This window comes from Argopecten irradians, chromosome 1, assembly GCF_041381155.1.
Source record: "Argopecten irradians isolate NY chromosome 1, Ai_NY, whole genome shotgun sequence".
Classification (NCBI taxonomy): domain Eukaryota; kingdom Metazoa; phylum Mollusca; class Bivalvia; order Pectinida; family Pectinidae; genus Argopecten; species Argopecten irradians.
In genome coordinates, this window is record NC_091134.1 from 43,752,962 (window position 1) to 43,764,494 (window position 11,533).

The following is an 11,533-nucleotide window of genomic DNA, read 5'->3' on the forward strand; positions in this document are numbered from 1 at the left end:
AAATATAAACATTAAAACAATGGTTTTTGTTATCTCATTCTTAGATCATTCTCGATACTGTATCCACTTCGTGGATATAACGCCAGTTATATCTATGTTGTAATGACTGGAATGATGATCTCTAATAATCTTGTGACCAAACTGCAGTTAATGAATTAGTCTTGTTAATGTCTTTTTCCTAAATAGCATATTTACATATATACTCATAACTACTCATACATGACACTATTCTAGAGCTCAGTAAATTTGATAGTAAAAATGAAAATCTCTATGGCATGGTTGAATGAGATTGAGTAACTGTGGGGAACCGTTGTTTAGAAGAGGGAAACTCTACTTTTTCAATGACAACCGGATACTTATTATACAGTTAAAGTATGGGGTTGAGGGATATAGCAAGTTTCTGGTTTTCCGAGACTTGTCTCTTTCCCGAGGCGGAGCCGAGGGAAATAGGCAAGTTCGAGGGAAACCGGAAACTTGATATATCACTCAATCCCATACTTTAACTGTTTTAATATACCGATACATACAAAAGCTATGATTAGACTAAAAATATATTTCTCTCATTAGAGATTGAGAAAATTTTACATTGTAATCGATCTACGTAATCTTGTCTTCAAACATATAAGTTACTCCAAGATGATATTTGTGATTTCATGTCCGTTTTGTTTTGCTTCTATTCAAACCGCAGGTTAAAATTTGATTCCGCTTTGATTTCTCAATATTTCAACATTTATACCACTAGGCATAATACTAAATTTATATACAAGTATTGTTGAAATTCCTAGACGTTAACCACTTACAGGTAGCCTAAATATATGCATAACAACTGTACGTACATGTACATATAAAAGGTATTGTCCTCTGACCCCATTGCATTTTTCACAAGCCTCTCACTTACAAGATAAACATGACGACGTGTTCGGTAACAGTTTCCGCCGATACTAACGTCGTCTGAGTACGTCAACGGAGATGGCGTGTGGAAACTAGCTTCACCCAATTGTTACGTCACCTAGCAACAGATGGCGTGATCGGAAACAAGTCCCGCCCACCTCGAATCTGATTGGTTAAACGGAAATAGCCGAGTCCGGGTGTGGGCTAGCTTCCAGGCGTGTGCTAGTTCGAAGACTAACACACAGCTGAGCGAGGGTTTTGGAAAAACGTAGGGAGCTAGTCAATTTAACCAAGTAACTTTTATATAGCGTAAATAAAGTAGAGGTATATTAAATTCTCATAAACAGAATAGAACAAAGCATAAGGTACATATTCACTTGGTCGATGGACAATGATTTAGGAAGCTTTGGTCGTGAAAAAATGAATATCATTTTATCTGAAATTGAACTACTTATTACATGTGCATATAATTCGGCTTGAGCTTCCAGTATAACTTGCTATAGTTTCTTTCTAGTGATGGATTTATTGCTTCTTAACATACATAATAATATTTTGTTGAAAAGTACATAATCCTTATTGATACTTTATATTCAATTTGGTTTATCTGCCACTTTGAATTGATAGATTGATATCTCATAGTCTGAATCGACAATAATCTTTACTTGGGACGGAGTTCAAGCATTAGTTCTCTCAGACGAATTTTGATTTATAAATTCTGTGTTGTATTTTGGCAGGTACCCTATGGGAGAAATGTCATGTGTTAACTTCGAGGGAAAAGAACAATATGTTAGACTCGATCACCTGTCAAGTTATACAGACACTTATCACAGGAACGTGGAGATCGTGAGGTCGAGGTCACCTCAGGAGGAGCGAGGTCATAGATGAAATAGTCACACAACACCTGTATATACCCCGGTTATAGTTATAAACCTGGTAATGTTTTTGTTTCTATTAAAAAGCGATTTATATCCAAATATGACAGAGTTTAAACCGCGGACATGTGGTTCGGTCTCGCAATTCAGGCGAAAGGACAAATGGTAATGCTTCAAAAATATTCGGTCACTGCACCTTCTTATCCATACGTTTATATTGACGTTATGTGAGTTGAAGAAGTAATATCAAAAGTTGTATTCCAGATAACAATAGATCCTTACAAACATACATGAGAATTACATGAGTTGCATGAGTCTGTGAATATGGAGCAAAAACGTAATGCTAACAGTGTGGAAAAAAGGTCATTTTTTCTAGGCAATCCACCCTTTATCTTTGCCTTGATAACAGGTCGGACTACATCAAAATTACTTCTTTATATCTTTAACAATTGAAAATTATTCGTTCAAGGATATACACTAAAAAGGCAGTTTTTTTCATCTAACTAATGTTAAGGCAACTGCTGTTCAACTGGTATCATTTTTTGTTATGCTGTTTTCGTAAGTTGTAGTAATCATTGCTTGCTGGCTCAGAAAGTATATGGATGAAAAACAAGAATTAAATTGATTAAATTGACACTTATTTACGAGTTATTTTCAAGCCAGAAACAAGAAAACTATTGCACGGTATAGTGTTGTTAGGAATATAATAGCTTCAACAGTGTCACTAAACACAAAGACCCCCTGTACCTCAAAAATCAACGAGATTCACATAGGCTATTATAAGGAAGGGACCAATAGTGCAGTAGTGCTTTAAATCATATCATTGCAGAGAAGGATCTCGGTGGCCGCGGTAGCCACTGTGGAATCGTGGTTAACGTGTTCCGACATATTACCACTACTCTTTTCACCATTACCGCTAAAACACCAGTTTTAATCCCAGTTACCGAATACTGTTCGTTTGCTTTCTCCAGGTTCATCGGCTTTTCGCGGCTTCTTAAACACGTTCTTTTATATATATTTTATCTTTGAGATAAAAGTGACAATTACAATATATAAGATGTAGTTGTGAAGAAGAAATTATTGAGTATCAAAATAGCATATACATACTTATGATAATTAGAATATTCTAACATTAAGCACATAATTATATTAAACACGTTTGGAAAATAAAAATAATCCTCCCCGGCGGGGAATTGAACCCCGGTCTCCCGCGTGACAGGCGGGGATACTTACCACTATACTACCGAGGATTAGATAAAATGTGTAGGTATTCACAAATAAGAATGCAACAGGTTATCTAATTGACACCACGATAAGACATGCAGTAGATATAACATGTTTGAAGATCTTTGATGTTAGAAAATATATTTGTTTACAGTAAAGCTATATGAAGTTATCAAACGATATAAAACAACAAAAGTAAACCTAACCTTAATGAAACGTGTTACTACGCATGCGTTGGCGAATGACTCTGTAAGAAGTTATTCCGTATATCTAATGAGAATACAATTGATATGCAAATTCTATTCTGTTATGATAATAATTATATTCAAGCTTTCATTAACAAAAACGAAAACGTCCCTGTAACAATTGTTATGCTTTTTTTTTCTGGCACAATGTTTCTGTTTCATGTACGAATGATTATCAATAAAACCTACCGACACCGTCAAAAGGTATTTATGAAAAGTTAGACAACCGCAGAAAATGGTAAATCACAAATCTACACTCAAACCAATAATACAAGAACAGTCAACAAAATGTATCTTGATAAGATTTTGATGACAACAATGAACGTTTACAATATTGTGGGTAAACGTTTTTGGCAGAGAAAAAGTAAAGAATTTATAATAAAAAGAATATTTAGGATATACATATACATAAGGTCTTCTGTTCTTACCAACAATGGTTAATTGATGATACCCGGGAAGTTTAAACACATTTTAACATAAAAAACTACTGATACAATAATGGAAATCGATTTAAATGAAAAATAAATAAATAACAACAACTTTTACAATTACTAAGTTGTAACATCGGGAAACGCAAATCATTTGTTGCATAACATAAGTTATATAATACTTTTAATTTCTTGTGTTAAAAATGAAATATTTGCAACTTTGAAAATCATTTTATTCAATAATCTACCTGCAAATGTGTTGAATGGATAAAAGAGGGCATTGTTAGGAAACGTCTTTTTTTGTACAATTGTACAGTATGTACAAGTGCTACATATAAAACATTACATATTTTTTCAATTTAAAATATTAAACATTAAGACTTTTAATACAGAAAGAATTTGTTTTGCAGTTATTAATGAACATCTGCATAAAAATAATACATATCTGGGTAACAATGACATCAAACAATATGTCCAGTCATAAGCAACTCATCCGTCACGTTTGGGATTTCTGCTTCACTTGTATCAGAAAATTATAATATCTTATCCTATATAATTGTGAGTTGTACATTGTTTTCTGGTATTGATGAAAACATGCCTTTACACCAACAACACTCCTACAAAAAGAAATACATTCGCTAAGGACTGGAGTGCAATAAGAATGATTTGTTTCTATATGGATTGAAAATGTTTATTTTTACCCACAAGCAGTATAGTATACGCAACCAAGTAGATTCAAAAACACATATCTTAATTATATCCGTCATGTGCGGATGGAAATATCATTCATGTGCTACGCACACTCGTGATATTTTCCTCCACACCACAAACTCATGCGATCCGACTCTTCACATCAACACATGTGTGGTTTTGCATTTATCACATACCAGGTACCATTATTATTATGACGATTTATGATTTTTATTTTTGATATTTTAAGTTTTAGTCATTTCTGCATCGCATTAGGTTTACTTGTTAGGTTTACTTGTCAGTATTGTAACAACAAGTTTCCCGAGAACGTAAGTTCTCCTTCCTGTTTGCTGAGCACGCGAAATTGCATCTAGTCTATATTGTGCAAAAAATAATCTGAGTTTCTAAGCATCAATTTCACATTCATGAGATGCTGACCAAACTATGATTTAAGAAATGAATACATTAAATTCCTAAAACTGATGTCACGCATTTGTGATACAAACAAACAGTAAATATTCAGGGATATTAGTTATCACTATTGTAACATAGCATATAGCGATAGGTATGTGATAAATCTGTGTACCGCTTCACTATCAGCATATGCTCCCATGAGTAAATGTGAATACTACATACATACACACACATAACGTCTACTATGCTGCTGAAGGACATTGGCTTATTAGTAATATCCAGAAACATATTACGCAAAATATTCCAGAATATACCGTGAATTGCTCTTAATTAAACGTATAATCACCAAAACAGCGAAGGTTTAAACAAAATGCGTATCCTACATCCTATTTTAAAGCATAAATGTTAATTTGAATGCATATCAAACCTAACAGAAAAGAGGAAAAAATCAAGAATTGAACTCGATGACCTCAAATTCACATGAACTTGACCATACTTCACATGAAGAAGGGGATGAGGTGGCCGGGTAGCTAAGATGTCTCCACATATTACCACAATCTCTCCATATCTGAGTTGTGAGTTCGAATCCCTTGTGAGCAGTTGCCAGGTACTGACCGTAGATCGATAATTTTCTACGGGTACTCCAGCTCTCCGGTTTTTTTCAAACATAAATCTGACTCGTCTTTAAATAACCATGGCTGCAACAGGACGTTAAAATGATCAAACCAAACCAAACCACATACAATGCAAAACTATTTTTCCAAGTTGAACTTAAATTATGGAGGTGGAGGGGATTTGATAAAATGTGGTCTAGTCAATCCATCTCCAAGCCTCTACAGATCAACATGTAAAGAACCATGTTTCATTTGTCATTCATTTCAGCTGGATATTTTGTCCGTCATTTGATCTTTTCTTATATCTTTGGTAACAGTAAGAACTCAATATGGCAATGGTATATCATTATCAAGATTTTCTGTTCTATTTAATATGAACACATGAATGTAACATTCCATTGTAAAATCATTGTTAAAGGGAACATCGGATATTTATGTATATCTTAAAAAATGAGATAATTGCATGATAAAATATAAAATTGCATTTCTGTCATAAATCATCTATTTATTTATCTATGTGTACTTAATACATAATATTTACATACTTAATATCTATGTACAAAGATTCTTCACTTAACACGAATAAAACAACATACAAACACCGATTGAAAACAAACAACAGAAGTTTACAAATATAAAATGATAAAAAAATCCTCCCCGGCGGGGAATTGAACCCCGGTCTCCCGCGTGACAGGCGGGGATACTTACCACTATACTACCGAGGATTATGTATGACTTGTGTGCTGTATACAGATTGAATGTCGACAGGCTATATAATGGCATGTAGATTAGCTATGCATTGAAAATTAAGATCGTTGCAGATCTTCTCTGGTGGAAAATTTGTATTTGCTATGTTGTAATATAAATATCCAAAACGATAGGAAAATAAGAGGCAAACCGGAACCTCAGAGAACATTTAACGCATGCGTTAACGAACTACATTACACACGCTTATTCCATGTGCAAATTTTATTCAGTTATGATAATAATTGTATTCAAGTTTTCCTTTGTGTTATTGAAAGGAAAACGTCTATGTAATGTTGTGAAAGATGAAATTATAGTCGTTCATTCTTTTAGAATAACATTGTTATTTTATGTGCAATCGAATTTAACATAAAAGTTACAAAAAATATCGACTACATCGATCAAAGTGATAAATATATACGTCCCGATCTGTACATGTCACAAACTCACAATGTTAACTAAGGATGCACAAACGTAAAATAAAATATATTTCCTAACATCATCCATCAAATAAACCGAGACATTGTCAACACATGGAGATCGTTTCTTTTCAATAATATTGACCCAATGGTGACGTCAGAAAAAAGAAATATCATTTTAAAGTTAGATGTTAAATGCAATATCCAGAAAAGGTAAAACAAACACAGAAACAAACTCGATTTTCTGACAATTCCAGAAACATCCGGAGACAAAAACTGTTTTACTGCTACACGAAATGTATCAAAGAGTGATTTTCTCCTATCATTCATTTGACTTGTTCGTTGTTCTTGAAAACGGCGAAAACATACTTTTTGTCCAAATAATACTCTCACTGAAAACATGTAAATTTAGGATGTCAAATGAATTGTTTTATTGTTTTAAAGATGGTGTAGAATACCGATACACTTTTATTTCTTTTCAAGCAGCAAAATGTCACCATAAGCATTATGTTGCAACGCATCACACATTGTAGTTTGAAAATATGATAAATATGATAATATTTTCAATACAAAAAACAAACAAAGCATCTTCCAAAATAACGACAGTGGTGTATTTCCACTACAATCCATAAGAAGTAACTGTTGATTCAAGCTGTATTATATAACACATCTTCGGTAAATAGGTTTTCTCTTTCTTTTCATCATTATAAATATGTCTAAAAGTAAAGTTCTTATAAAATTGAATGCAATATTATGTATATACTATTAGCATACACTTACATAATGGAATTGTTTCATTACAAAACATATGAGGGGTTTAAATGTATGAAATTATGAAAATAGAAATTAAAAAAGAAATCTTCAAAGAATAGTGAAATTTTTTTCTCCGTTATAAATGCATATAATATTATATTATATAATGTATATATCATAATAGTATTATATGGTTACGATTGCACATATCAACGAGTGGAGTAATGCAATGGTCTTCTGATATGATAGCTATGCTTTGGTGTTATGTATATCTATTTTTTTATTTAAAACGAATAAAGCATAAAAAATATAAAAATCAACTGAGAATAAGGCAAAATAAAGTTTTCAAATATAAAATCATAAAAAAATGATCCTCCCCGGCGGGGAATTGAACCCCGGTCTCCCGCGTGACAGGCGGGGATACTTACCACTATACTACCGAGGAGTAAATATGAATTTTGTGCTATATACACATTCGATGTATAGAGGCTAAGATATGGCATATAGATAAGATATGCATTTAAAATTAATATCGTTGCATATCTTCTCTGGTATAAATATTTGCATTTGCTATGTTGTAACATTACAATTCAAAACGATAGGAAAATAAAATAAAAACCGGAACCTCAGAAAATATTTTAACGCATGTGTGTAACGAACTCCTTTACACATGGTTATTCTATAACTAATTAGAATAACATTGATATGCAAATATCACTCTGTTATGATAATAATTGTATGGAAGATAACATTAGTCTTATAGAAAGAAAACAACTCTCTGTAGCGACTATGTAATGTCGTGGGAATGCAATTCAATAAAAAAAATAAAGGTATCAATGAATAACTACACAGAGAAAACAGATTAGAGTTCAACTCTAAAATGTATGTTCATTGACCCATAGAAAACAGGATTCTTCGCTATTTCTTTCTTGTATAAAAAGTCTGTCCCTGACAAAAGTGGGAAAGAGGATTAGTTGTGACAAGAGAATTAGGGAGAGGGCTTCATATAAGTTGGGAAACTTGTGCCCAATCCCATTTTATATAAAATTACACAATAAAATATGTTTAAGTCAAAACAAGAGAGATTATAGAATTGTAGAAGGAAGTTAAAATAAAGCGCTCTATAAAAACCTACAGCAAGATCTGTACAAGTCACAAACGCACAATGAAAAATGTCCCCAATAGTATGTTTCCAAACAAGAAATGATAATGACCTATGGGTGACGTGAAAAAAATCAGTATTACATATTATGTTAAATACAATACTCTGAACGATTTAAATAGGGAAACAAACTTGATTCCAGCAAAAAACAATCCATGTTATAAGATGAGCTGTTAAATACAGATTAAAATGTGTCAAAGAATCATGTTTCTTCTATTTATTTTTATCATTTCTTTGAGACCACATTATTGTATGGCATTGATGAAAACATCTTTTTGTTCAAGTAAACGAAAGAATATAATTGGTTAAGATGAAAGTGTCAACATATTTCTATGTTGTTTTTTAAAAATGTATCTTAATCGTATTTGTTTTTCATGTAGCAAAATGCCACCAAAAGCAATATATTGTACGACACCATATGGTTTTTAAACGAAAAAAGTGTTTAGCCCAATCAAATAAATATTTTTTGTAAAATCCGATAAACGGAAGAAAAAGTGAAAAACATATTAAAAATACATCAATTTAATTTCTGTATGCGTTTGAGATTGAACAAATGTGTCTTGAATACATAATTGAAGGAAATCCTTGATTTTATTACGGTGTCCGTCAGACAAAATAGTATGCAAATGAAGCTGCGATGGATTGTGTTGTCGAAGTTTCGCGCATGCGCATTGTCACGCACTCAAAGTAAACAAAATGGCTGAACGAAAGTGTGTGAGATAAAAAATATATCTGAATCGGCAACAAAGTGGATGAAATTATAATGGGATCGGTTGCACCCTAGGATATCTATAGGGAATTAAATTCAGAAATGGCATGTATAGTAATAGAAGAAACAGAAGCCACATCTCAAGCGGAACTTGCCCGGATCTGTTGGGACTCGTGTAACGGCGTTGCACGTGGTGAGTTAAATTTCAACACATATGCCAGCGCGCATACAGCCGCAGACAAACTACATATGTATGTTTGGTGTACTAAGCTAGCGAGCGCACGTAAGTAACATGAGGTGTTTTAGATTATATGATATGTATAAACAGTCCATCGTACTTCGATTTGTTGTTGTTGCTGTTTTTAACTGAACATGCCGTGGCAAACTGTCACTGCCATCCTACTTTTTTGTTGCACGCTGCCGTTGCTGCGGCCTCGTTTTGGGAAAAAATACGTCATGTTCTATGTAAAGCTTGAATACGCTCTATTTTTAGAGGAGTATTTTCCTGGTCAAGCTAGGCAACTGACCACCTATATTGTTCACTGTATGCATTGAAAATGATCTGAAGATTATATCTATGTACAGGATAAATTTTAATTTCGTAGTCTTTATATTTCAATATATTGTACGACACCATATGGTTTTTAAACGAAAAAAGTGATGTTAGTTTTCAATATAATTGTACAACTTATAACACATTAAATAATGTAGATTCACATAAATTGTATTGCCAAGAGAATCAACACAAAGAGGATAGTAATTCTTTACTTTCAGTTGTATGACACACACCTCCAGCATGTGTTTTCTTACTTTGCATCTTCATAAAAATGTCTGGAAGTTAGAATACTATAAATTATATAATATCATTAGGGATAATCTTGTGTATAGGAATGCTAACATACATTTACACAATGGAATTGTTCTATCATAAAACATATTGAGGGACTACAAAGAAAACTCTCACTGAAAAATACAGGTAAATGTAAACCTATACTGAACAGTGAAACCAATTTCTTCAACATGTGTACATATATATAACAGTATATAAAAAGTTAACGCGAAAAGCGATGCTCTGTCTTCTGCTATGATTGATATATTTTGAAGGTATATAAAACTCTACTTTCTTCACTTTACACGAATAAAATCAACATACAAACACCGATTGAAAACAAACAACAGAAGTTTACAAATATAAAATGATAAAAAAAATAATCCTCCCCGGCGGGGAATTGAACCCCGGTCTCCCGCGTGACAGGCGGGGATACTTACCACTATACTACCGAGGATTATACCTAACTTGTGTGCTAACCACACAATTGATGACGACATGCTATCTAAATGTCATGTAGATAAGATATGTATTCAAAATGTATATCATTGCAGATCATCAGTGGTGGAATTATTTGTATTTGATATGTCGTAAAATAAATATTCAAAACGATAGAAAAATAAGAGGAAAACCGGAACCTCGAGGAAAATTTTAACGCATGCGTTAACGAACGTTTTAAAATGAGGTTATTCCATAATTAATTAGAATAACATTAGTGTGCAAATTTTATTCTGTTATGATAATAATTGTAGTAAAGCTTCCATTAGTCTTATACAAGAGACAAGATCTATGTATACTGTAATGTCGTGGGAAATAGATGTGATCTCCATGCTTCTAGCATACCCTTTTATGTACAGAAAGGTAATAATCAAGATCGACTACATGTAGTGGACAACATTAAATTCAATTTTTAACTCACTAAAAGATCAAACAATACTGCCAAAACGTATTTTTATAAAGACACTGTGTATTCTGCGCTCTTGTTTTGGTTAAAAAACACTATCTTTGGTAAAGTAAGAAAAAGAATTTGTGTTAAAATAGACTATAACATTACAGTAGGAGAACACAAGTGCTATAGAAATATATTTCCTCACTGTACAAGTCACAAATTTCACAATGGGAATAAGGATTTGAAGATGCTCCACCGCTGACAAATGGTATTTTTTCACTATCAAAAACAGGACCAGACGATTTAGTATTTTTCATCAGTTACAAAAGTTACTTACTTTGCACCATTACCGCCATTGAAAAGTTTGCAGAGCTTCTAATTTTACTTCAAGTTAAGATATGAAATATAATTAATTGCATCCCGAAAAAATTCCGTTGCACTATATCTTATATAGAATGAAGTAATGATTGCGCATGCACCAAAGGCGAAATAAATCATTTTATGTTTTTTGTGTGTGTTAATTAGGCATATATATACACGATTAAACACCAATAAATGTTCAAATGATGAATATCATTTATGCTCTGTCGGCGGTAGAGCATCTTTAAGACAAGATAAAAACGACTTTGACAGCCGAAAAATACAGCTGA

General features: G+C 32.8%; 4 non-coding genes across 4 annotated transcripts; all 4 read right to left on the reverse strand.

Annotated features, from left to right (window-relative positions):
- Positions 1-2,941: 2,941 nt before the first annotated feature.
- On the reverse strand, positions 2,942-3,013 carry Trnad-guc (transfer RNA aspartic acid (anticodon GUC)). The gene has a single exon. It is a non-coding gene; the product is annotated as a tRNA-Asp (tRNA).
- A 3,018-nt stretch (positions 3,014-6,031) lies between these two features.
- On the reverse strand, positions 6,032-6,103 carry Trnad-guc (transfer RNA aspartic acid (anticodon GUC)). The gene has a single exon. It is a non-coding gene; the product is annotated as a tRNA-Asp (tRNA).
- A 1,564-nt stretch (positions 6,104-7,667) lies between these two features.
- Trnad-guc (transfer RNA aspartic acid (anticodon GUC)) lies at positions 7,668-7,739 on the reverse strand. Its single transcript has one exon. It is a non-coding gene; the product is annotated as a tRNA-Asp (tRNA).
- A 2,640-nt stretch (positions 7,740-10,379) lies between these two features.
- Positions 10,380-10,451, reverse strand: Trnad-guc (transfer RNA aspartic acid (anticodon GUC)). The gene has a single exon. It is a non-coding gene; the product is annotated as a tRNA-Asp (tRNA).
- Positions 10,452-11,533: the final 1,082 nt, after the last annotated feature.